The following is a 10,727-nucleotide window of genomic DNA, read 5'->3' as shown; positions in this document are numbered from 1 at the left end:
AACTAGCACTGGGTAAATTTCTATAGGATCCTGTGACTGGATCTCACTACTCTGTAGATAGAGAACAGAATATTTATGATCAAAATTGCTTTTGTGCTCCAGGTTAGGAAAGCTCTGTGTGTGTCTGCCCCTCTCCCTTTATTCTCTCATGCCTACACGTTTATGGGTGTGCATGTCATGTGTGAAACAGAAGAACATTCTTATCTCCACGGCTCAGCTAATTTTGTAAGAGATAGCAGCAGTCATAATAACATAAGGAGATATTTTTGGATTCAGACACTGAACCCAGCCAAGTATTTCATGTAGTGCAGTACGTGCACATGGAGCTGAAAAACATAGCTTTTGTGTTCCAAGGAGTCCCTTAAATTGAAGCAAATTTAAATTAGGCTGCAAGGTCAGTAAACAATATGTCCTTTTAATTTCTTTCTGTGTGTATGTGGATTTCTAGCTCACATAAAGGATTATCATGTGTGCCCGTAATAGCTTTCTTATATTAAGTAATTTAAGGACTGATAGCATATTATATATAGAGAGAGAATACTAGGGAGCAGTTGCAAAGTATGTTATTTTGGAATAAAATGAGTGATAAGAAGATATGAAACTACAGTAAATAGCTAGAGGGAGAGATAGGAAAGATGGCTTTGGAGGTGTAGAGCAGTTAAGTTGATAACTCATTTGTCTGTTATTTTTCATAACTTTTTTAAAATTTCTATTTCTATTTAATACATTTTCATTCATTGTCATATAACAAGTAAGTATTGTGTCCTATCATGTCTTAGATATCATGCTAGATTGCAGGAGATACAAGCGTGAACAAAACTAATGTAATCCTTGCTCTTGTAGAGTTTGCAGTCATTAAATGTGTATGTGTGGGTGCATGCGTGTGTATTTGCAATGATATAAGAGACATGGGAGAAACACAAAGATAGAGGGTGATATAAAATAGTAAAACAAAAACAGAAACCTAGCTTAGTCTCAGGAGACAGGGAGTCACTCCTGGAGGAAATGACAGTTAACCTGAAATTAAAAGACTGAGTAAGAATTGATTAGGTAAAGGGTGGGAGGGAGAAAGCAAGGAGGAGGGAAGGTGGGGTGGATGTGATGGGTTGAGATTTGGAGCAAGAAGGAAATTGGCCCATTTAAAGAGCAAATTAAGTTGAGGACCATTATGTCTGAACTATAGTAACAACAGGGGGAAGAGTTAACTATTAATATGACACAATGTCATTTTAACATGGGAAGAGATAAAGTACATACATGGTTTTAGCTCTTTCTGGAGTATTCATCATACATAAATATTACTCTATAAATTACTGGTTATCATTTTTGTTTGTTTGTTTTTTTTTTTGCGGTACGCAGCCCTCTCACTGTCGCGGCCTCTCCCGTTGCGGAGCACACGCTCCGGACGCGCAGGCTCAGCGGCCATGGCTCACGGGCCCAGCCGCTCCGCGGCATGTGGGATCCTCCCGGACCGGGGCACGAACCCGTATCCCCTGCATCGGCAGGCGGACTCTCAACCACTGCGCCACCAGGGAAGCCCACTGGTTATCATTTTATAAAAACTTTCCTGAAACTCCCAGGCATAATTTATGACTTTAAACCCAGTATTGTTGATAATTAGTACCTATTTTCCTGCATTCATTGATTTGTTCAACCAACTTGTCCAGATACCAATATGTTCTAGAGACTATGCTAGATGTTGATATAGGGGATAGAAAGTTACACCTAACAGTGTTCTTGCCCCCAGGAAGTTTATATTAGAGAGGGAAAATGCTTATCTCACTGTTTTATAGTATGTCTCAATAAGCTTTCTATTTTATAATATTTCTAGATTTACAGAAAAATTGTAAAGATAATACAGAGAGTTCCTATAGTCTCACACCTACTCCCCCCATTAACATCTTAAATTAGTATAATACATTTGTCATAATTAATGAACCAATATTGATATATACATTCTTATTAACTAAAGACCATACTTTATTCAGATTTCCTTAATTCTTACTTTATGTCCTTTTCTGTTTCAGGATCCCATCCAGGATATCATACCACACATTTAGTCTTTTTTGCTTTTGTTTTTTACTGAGGTATAGTTGATGTACAGTATTATATAAATTTCAGGTATACACACAGTGATTCACAATTTTTAAAAGTTATACTCCATTTATAGTTATTATAAAATATTGGCTATATTTCCTGTGTTGTACAATATAGCCTAGTAGCTTATTTATTTTATACTACTACATTTAGTCTTAATGTCTCCTTAGGCTCCTTTGACAGTGAAAATTTCTCAGACATTCATTGTTTTTGATGATCTTAATATTTTGAGGAGGTCTGGTCAGGTATTTTGGAGAATATTTCAGTTGGAATTTGACAGTTAGACAGTAGTTATGGGTTTTGGCAGGAAGAGCACAGAGGGGAAGTATGCTTTTCATCACATCATATCTAAGGTACACCCTATCAGTATGACATCATTGCTGCTATTGACTTTGAGCTCCAGGCTGAAGTAGTGCTTGTTACGTTTCTCTACTGTAAAGTTACTCTTTTTCCTATACCACCTTTTTTGGAAGCCCATGCTCAGTAATGACTACTCATGTTCCATCTCCTTGGGGGAGGAGTATCTACATAAATTGAGATTCATCTGCATGGGAGATTTGTCTTTTCTTCCCTATTTATTTATTTATGTAATTATTTATATCAGTATGGATTCATGGATATTTATTTTATACTTTGGATTATAATTCAGTACTATTTTACTTATTTTGTTGCACAAATCGTTACAGCTTAGTCCATTGGGGGTCCTTTTACTTGGTCCCTGCTTCCATTTGACTTACCCCCAAACTCTCATCATTTTCATTCTCTCTGCCCCTAGCACTTTCTTTTTGACACTACACATGATGTTTCAGGTTTATGTTGTGTATCTCCTATCTCAGTAGTAAAATCAGTCATTTCTCCACGGATAATTTTTTTGCTTTATTTTCACATGCATGTTCTTCAATATGTTGAACTCCTTTAATTGAGGTTTTTGCTTGTTTGTTTTAATATCTATATTCTTTAGACTAAAATCATGTTTAATCCCATGTTAAGACAAATTAGATGTTGGCTCAAGAAATGAATCAATCATGCATACGTTCTGATGCAGAGGTCACTCCATATTTGTTTTCTTCTGTTCTCTAATAATACCTCTTATTGATTCCTGTTATGTAATAGCCTCTATGCTAAAAGGTTGTCCTCAAACACTAGCTAACATTAGAATTTCCCAACTCTTATTAATCTGGTATTATTTTATTTACTCTTTACAGGTGAGGAAACTGAGGCACAAAGAGGTTGCCTAACTTAGCCAGTCACACAACTGAAGTGTGACCAGCAGACTTGAGTGATGGTCTTGCCCCAAAGACCAAAGCCAACTCAGTCTTGACAAACAGCCCTGGCTTTTTAACCTCAGTGTCTGGTCTCCTTTACTACATGTGGGTCTTCTGGTCATCATGGTTGCTTCTTTATTTCAGCAAGCTCCAAATCCTTATCTTTCACTTGTAGGGATTCACTCTGCTCTTGTCCTCTCCTACCTTTGATAGCTGCTTCCATCTAGATTATGTTCCTTTGACTTTTCAACTGACTTCCCTTGTTGTGGGATACAGCCTCTCTAGTTCTTTATTAACCTACACAACCATGCAGAACTTTTTCTTCACAGAGGCCTCTGATATTCTTCACATGAAAAAAATATAGGTAATAACAAAATTAACAGAGAGGTTTAGAAAATCATAAAATACTGATCCTTTTGCTACTGCTCCAGATTCCTTCACAGAGGATAAGTTGAAGCCATAATTGGGCTTTGGAATCCAATCTCCCTCCTCCATCATCACTTTGGTGAAATCACATTGTTCTTTCCTCCCTTGATTATACCTCTTCTGAGATGAAGTCACCATAAAGGCCAGAAATGGATCTCCTGTTTCAAACCAATGGCTAGAATCTCTGAGGCTTCCAGGTGAGCTAGCACTTAATTCACTAGGTCTCTGCCCTGATTAGAAATTATTTCCTTGTAAATTTCCTAACCCTTCTCCTTTTGAGAAACACTTCTGAGTTCTTACATTTCTAATCAACCTCTGTATTAAAAATTCCTACCCTTTCCTCTGGACTTTTGAAGTGCTCTGCCTTCCACTGTGTGGCATTTCGTAGAGGAATTTATTTTCCCCTCTAGTTTTAGCTACTTAGATGAAGCAAACAGACATCATTTTAGCTTTGCCTTTTAGTCAGACATCCTTCAAAATATCTTAACCCTGTTGTCGATCTCTCTAATTTTCAGAGACCAGATATGCATGGGACATGTCAGGATGCAGTGTTCTTGAGATTTCCAATTGATAAAATAGCTAATAACAAAGCTTTTTATTGTATATATTTTCTCTTATGAAATCTATTCAGCTTTTAATTTTGATCTGAAGTTTTTTCTTAGTTCATTCAGAATTGGAATGTAATAAAAGTTTTCCTTCCAACTCCATTCATGGAGCAAGGGATTATTTTCGATTTATTATATTAGACATACCCTGAAGGGACAAAAAAATTCAGGAAATACGTATAAACAGACCAATAATCTTGAGTTTTATAAAAATCACCTGGCAAATCTACCACCCCATGAAACCTCATGGCCCTGATATCTCTAACTCAGAGTGGGTCAAAGAATGTGCTGTGCTCCCCAAGCATTTCAGACTGGAATGTGCCCCTTAATCCCAGACATATCTGGGTATTGCTGAGAGCTTGTATATGGGCAGTCACGTGTTTTTAACCATTTACTTAAGTGTCTTTACTATTTTGGACATATCCACTCACTTGATAAGAGCTATCAATTTAAAAGTAGCTGTTCACACACACTACTATGTATAAGACAGATAACCAACAAGGATTTACTGTATAGCACAGGGAATTCTACTCAATATTCTGTGAAAACCTATATGAGAAAAGAATATAAAAAAGCATGAATATATGTATTTGTATAACTGAATCACTTTGCTGTGCACCTAAAACTAACACAACATTGTAAATCAACTATATTCCAATAAGAATAAATACATAAAAGTAACTTTACATAAATTAGAACATTTTATTCCAAACAGTAAAAACAAATTTGAGCTAGATTAAGTCACAAGGGAGAATTTGTTCTAAGGACATAAAAGTGTGTTTTAGGGAACTCATAAGGAAGCAGTGCAGGCACTGTAACAGGAAATTAAGAGCCTTCCAGAATTCGAAATCTCTCTCTCTAACCCCAGCTGAGACTGGTATCTCCTGTTTGCAGTTCTAAATCCCAAATAAAGGAACTCTGATTGGCTCCCCTTGAATCATCATCTGCCTGGCCTAGTGGTCAAGGCCTCAGGGCCAGGCTTGACTTCTGGAGCCCAAACTGGAGAGTCAGAGTTTGGCAGATCATAGAATCCATTCTAGGTATTTAGAAGCAAAAGCATTTACAGGTATTAGAAGGTGGGAAAGTGAAGGTCAGAAAAGACTTCCTTTACATCAGAAATACTAAAAGCAGTTGAAAGTAGAGTCGGTCACCAATAATTTCCTCTTCTCCCACAGCGTCCATGAGAGTGTGTGGTGAGTAGGAAACTGACTAGTGCTTGATTGACTGATAAGCTGGCAGTGTGCCTCAGCCTTGAGTATTGTGTGATATCCTTTATTGTTAAACATAACTGGTAAATCATGCCACAGTTGCTGAAGTAGTCAGATCTGGAACTTTTCGAAGACACACTTCTTTGTCTACTGCTAAAACAATCAATAATTAGTAATACATTGTAGATCTTCAGTTCTGATTTCAACTTCATAAAATGTTGCACAAAACAAATATGTGTGGAAAGGAAGAGTAGAAAAAAACACTGAATAAAACACCATGGAAAAAATAATTTGCTAAGGTGAAGAACATGCTAGATCTCCTGATTTCTTCTTGTGATTTGATATTAGCTAGTGTTATGCTACCTACAAGGGAGATAGATTCTATATATCCATTAATTTTGGGGGGTTGAAAATTATATATATCTGTGTTTTTATTATACTACAACAAATTAATTGTAAGAATTTTTGAAGATTATTTAATATGTATACAATAATTCAAATTAGTATATTGTATTTATATTTATTTCAGATGAAAATTACTATTATAATGCTTTAAAAATACACTTTAATATACATTATATATAAACATATATATATATAATTTCACTTGCTTCTTACTCTGTTTTCTTTATCAGATGATAAGCAAAACTTCAGAATGTTATCTAATTACTGAGTCACTCAAATAAAAAGTGGTAGAACTGGGTTATTTCCTTTTTTTCTTTTAGTTATTGTACATTCATATACTTTTTTTCTTTTTTATTAACTTTTTTTAGAGCAGTTTTAGGTTCACAGGAACATGGAAGGGAAGGTACAGAAATCTCCCATCTACCACTTGCCTCCACACATGCATAGCCTCCCCCATTATGGTATATTTGTGGCAACTGATGAGCCTACATTGACACATCATAACCATCCAAAGTCCATAGCTTACCTTGGGGTTCACTCTTGGCATTGCACATTCTGTGGGTTTGAATAAATGTGTAATGACATACGGTGTCATACAGAGTATTTTCACTGTCCTAAAAAATCCTCTGAACTCTGCTTGTTTCTCCCCCTGCAACCCTCACAGTCCCTAAAAACCATTGGTTTTTTACTGTCTCCATAGCTTTGCCTTTTTCAGAATCTCATATAGATGGACACATACAGTAAAAATGCTCCCTACAGTATGTAGCTTTTTCAGATTGGCAAATATTTTCTCCCGGTCTGTGACTTGTCTTCTCATTCTCTTGACATTGTATTTTTCAGAGTAGAAGTCTTTAATTTTAATGAGGTCCAGCTTATCTATATCAAGCAAGTTTAAAAATAAATCTGTCTTCAATTAAATACAGCGAGGTTACTTCATAGCTGCATTTCACTTGCAAAAATTAATTCATACCTTACACGCACACACAAGATAGAGGAAACAAATATCCTTCTAAATGGTGTAAGCTATTTTACACACATTCTACTCAATAAACAAATGTCCCAGAACTACCATGAAAAACTAGAATGTAAAGATGTTTTTCCATTACTTGGCCTGGGTTCCCACATATGTAACATAGTGTGAAATGATCACCATACCGAGTGGGTTTCTAGTATTTAGAGATATGTACTTTTGGCAATGTGCTCTTAAATACAATCCAACTACTTCATCCAGTGCTCAGCTTAAAGAAATCACAACTTATTCCAGTGATGGAAGTTATACCTTCAACTGCCTGCTAACTTGAACTTAATGTCTGGGAATTTTCAAGGGTATTACTGACTGTATGTGACTATATGTACATCTTTTGTTTGGTTGTTTCTTTCTTTTTTTTTTTTTTTTTTTTTTTACTCTATGATTTTACTGTAGAAAACCAGCATAACTAACAATCCGTAGACTATTGGAGGACATCAGCTGCAAATAAGATATAAGGTATGACGATAAAATAATTCAACTTAATTTTTGGCAAACCTATTCGAGCATTGATAAACAAGTGTGAACTAGTTTCTTAAAAGCTGGCACCCATTCTCTTATTCCAGAATTCATTTATATTCATATATTTTCTAATTTCTTCTTTTGGAATATCCTTTGAAGCTTGCTCAAATCGTTTAAATTCAATCAATCTTGGCATGTGGCCATTCTTTGCGAGTAGACTTGGTTTCTAGTAATAGTCAACATTCTTCTCATGTAAGTGTTAGGCACTGAAATTGGCAAAATTATTTTAAGACAAAATGTGTTGTGCCTCTAGATTAACAAGACTGCTTCACTCCTAAGGCTCATAATCTAGCTCTGAGAGCAAGTTGCGGGAATGAATTTCAAAATGCTGATAGGAACATCACTGGAATTAATAAATAAATATGATGACCACTTTGCAAAAGACAACACATATTTGGAGGCGATGGTTCTAATAAATTTGCTTAATTTTTACTCTCCAGTAGCCAAATCTCCTTTATTTAAAAAAAAAAAAAAAAAGCTTCTTACAAAAGAAGACTGTAAAATAGCTTTAGACCTTTACCTGCATGCTGTTTCTAAGGTCATGAAAATAGGACGATTGTCTTCCCCCTCTTAGTCCTATTCCATTTTTAAAGAAAAACTTTAGTTCAGGTTATTACTTGCCATGATTTCTTTTTTGGCAACTCCCCAAAAGACATACCACAATGTGTCCTTGAGTATCAGATTTATAGAGAATGTTCATTGGGCATGCCTGGACTTTTCTATGATTCTTAGCATATAAAATTAGAATAGATTCATATAGTATAGGACTGGGATTAATTGAAATGAGTGAGGCACTTACTGCAGGTACAAAGTTTAAGAAGCCCAAAACACTTAGTCATCAAGATAAATAATATTATAAAGCAAAATATTAAGCACATCAAAATTAATGAAAAAAGTTTTTGATGTACAAAATATTAATTTTTTAAATAAAATAGGGGTTGGTTTATTTGCCACCATGCATGATTTTGCAAGAAAAAAGCATCAGCTTGAAGTTCCTGGGCTGAATAGATGTCATGTTGCCATGTTGGTTTTGAGAGCTGGCAACTGTGTGGGAACAGATTGAATAATATAGACTGTAATGTATCATTGTATTTTTTGATTGTAGAACTTCATTACATTTTGCCAACTGGTTCTAAACATGGAAGAATATTTTCTAAGTGTATGTAGGAGAGCACATTTTCCTCAGGCTCCAATTTTTTTCACAGCTGAATTTGCCTTTTGCTACCAAGCACTGATAGTCACTTTTTTAGCTCCCCAAAGAGTGTGTGTGCAATTCACCATCATCCTGTGTTATATTACATAATGGACAGTCAGTACCATTGGTAGAAATCAACTTGAATGTTTGTTTAGACAAAACTGTTATTATTTTTTCAGATTCATATATTGTTTCAGAATAGTGTAGAAGTACATAAAGGGCAGAAATAATGTGAAAGTATAAACATCAAGAGTTAAATGCTAAAATGTACTATTATAAAGAGAAAATTCTGCTTGTTCTTTGATATTTAAATGTTTGCTGTTTATTCAGCATATGACCTGATTCAAATTATTTACAATTCAAGTATTTGTGTCTACTGTGGAGCTTGTTTTGGCTGTTTAGTCTAAAATGGTTCTCCTTGTTATTTCTTGTATACTGTATACAACCTAGATTAGCATAATCACTGTGATTAACATTAATTGAGGAGCAGAAATGAAAATGGTTGCTGAAAACACTTTGGCTGATATGTACAATGGTAAAATTTTGTATTACATGAATAGTCAAATTATAACATTTGACTTTAGTTCTAAAATCTCTGAAGCATTAGTGGGAAAATAGAATTGTGGGCATAGATGAATATACAAACGTATGCTAGACAAAAATGCAGATGTGATCTGTATAGGAATACACACTGCTGTCTTAATGTATTTACTGGGAGCACCATAATATGGCTGTTAGGAGGATAGACTTTACAATTATGCTAAGACACAAGTCGATCCTTGCTTTAATTGTTAGCAGTGTAACTGTGAGTCACTTAGTGAATCTCTCCAGAGCTCAGCTTTCTTACTCGTAAAATGGGAATAATTAATATAACTTAGTTAGTAAGGTGGTTGTAAGTCTTAAATAAAACTCTTTATACAAACTTTTTGGCATAATGTTAGGCAAATGATAAATGTTTTTTAAATATTATCTATGATCTATCACATCTTTGATTTTTTTTCTGCTGTTTCATTGCCTAATGTCACATTCTTCTTCACTGTTCTGCACTTTATTTCATACTCTTTCCACTATAGTTTTCACTGTTTGTAATGTTAATGACTTCCATAAATTTACTTTCCTTTTCATTTCTGTAGAGAGGTTCTGAAATTCTCTATAGGTTTTCTTTCTGAAATTCTCTTGTTTCTGGGCCTATTGTTCCATTTCTGATCCAAAATTAATGCAAGAAGTGCCAGGTTTTCCTTTGCAAAACACACTAAGTTATAGGGTGTGTTCAATGAAAAATGGCCTCCCATTGTTTATTTGAAATAAATTTAAATTGGATAAGTCTACCTCAAAAATACAAAGGATATCTGCATCAAAAATATCAATTTTGGAAGAATAGCTAGTAGAGTTCATTATTAACTGCTAAAAATTATAAATATATAAATATTAATTTATTTATAAATATAAAATTTAAAAACTTAAAAATAAAAATATGAAAATAAAGAAAAAATATCTGTTGGTTTGTCTTCCCTGATAATCAGATATTTCTTGTGACAGGTACCAATAAATGTAGAGAAAGTTGTCAGACTACCTATCATATAAGAAATTATAATAAACTTCAATATTGAGACTGTAGAAGAGATAAGTCTTCTTTCTGTTATCAATCACTAAGAAAAATTTGCTAGACTTCCTAACCTTTGTCTTCCAAGACTGTATCATCAGGAACACATTCAATTGCAAGTAACATTAAAAAAAATATATAAGTACTATTAAAAATATTGTTTTTCTTCTACACAGCAATTAGTTTAGAGATAAAAAGTTGGTAGTGTGAGTTCAGTTATTCAGTGTATCATAAAGAACCCAGGATTTTTCCATGTTTCTACTCTATGATCCTCAGAATTTTGGCGTTTTAGTCTTAAGTTTGTTGACTCATGGCTACAAGAAGGCTACTATAGCTCCAGATATCAAGACCTCTATCTAAGACAGGGATGTAAG

The 10,727-nt window shown here is 34.6% G+C and overlaps 1 long non-coding RNA gene across 1 annotated transcript in view; it reads left to right on the top strand.

Moving 5' to 3' along the window:
- The first annotated feature begins 321 nt into the window (after positions 1–321).
- Positions 322–10,727, top strand: part of LOC132425491 (uncharacterized) — a 34,553-nt gene continuing 24,147 nt past the window's right edge. Inside the window, exon 1 of the long non-coding RNA XR_009519447.1 lies at positions 322–394. This is a non-coding gene — a long non-coding RNA (uncharacterized lncRNA). The remainder of the gene's footprint in view (positions 395–10,727) is intronic.

Source organism: Delphinus delphis, chromosome 5 (assembly GCF_949987515.2).
Source record: "Delphinus delphis chromosome 5, mDelDel1.2, whole genome shotgun sequence".
NCBI classification, from domain to species: Eukaryota; Metazoa; Chordata; class Mammalia; order Artiodactyla; family Delphinidae; genus Delphinus; species Delphinus delphis.
This window is presented reverse-complemented; position numbering and strand designations above follow the sequence as displayed.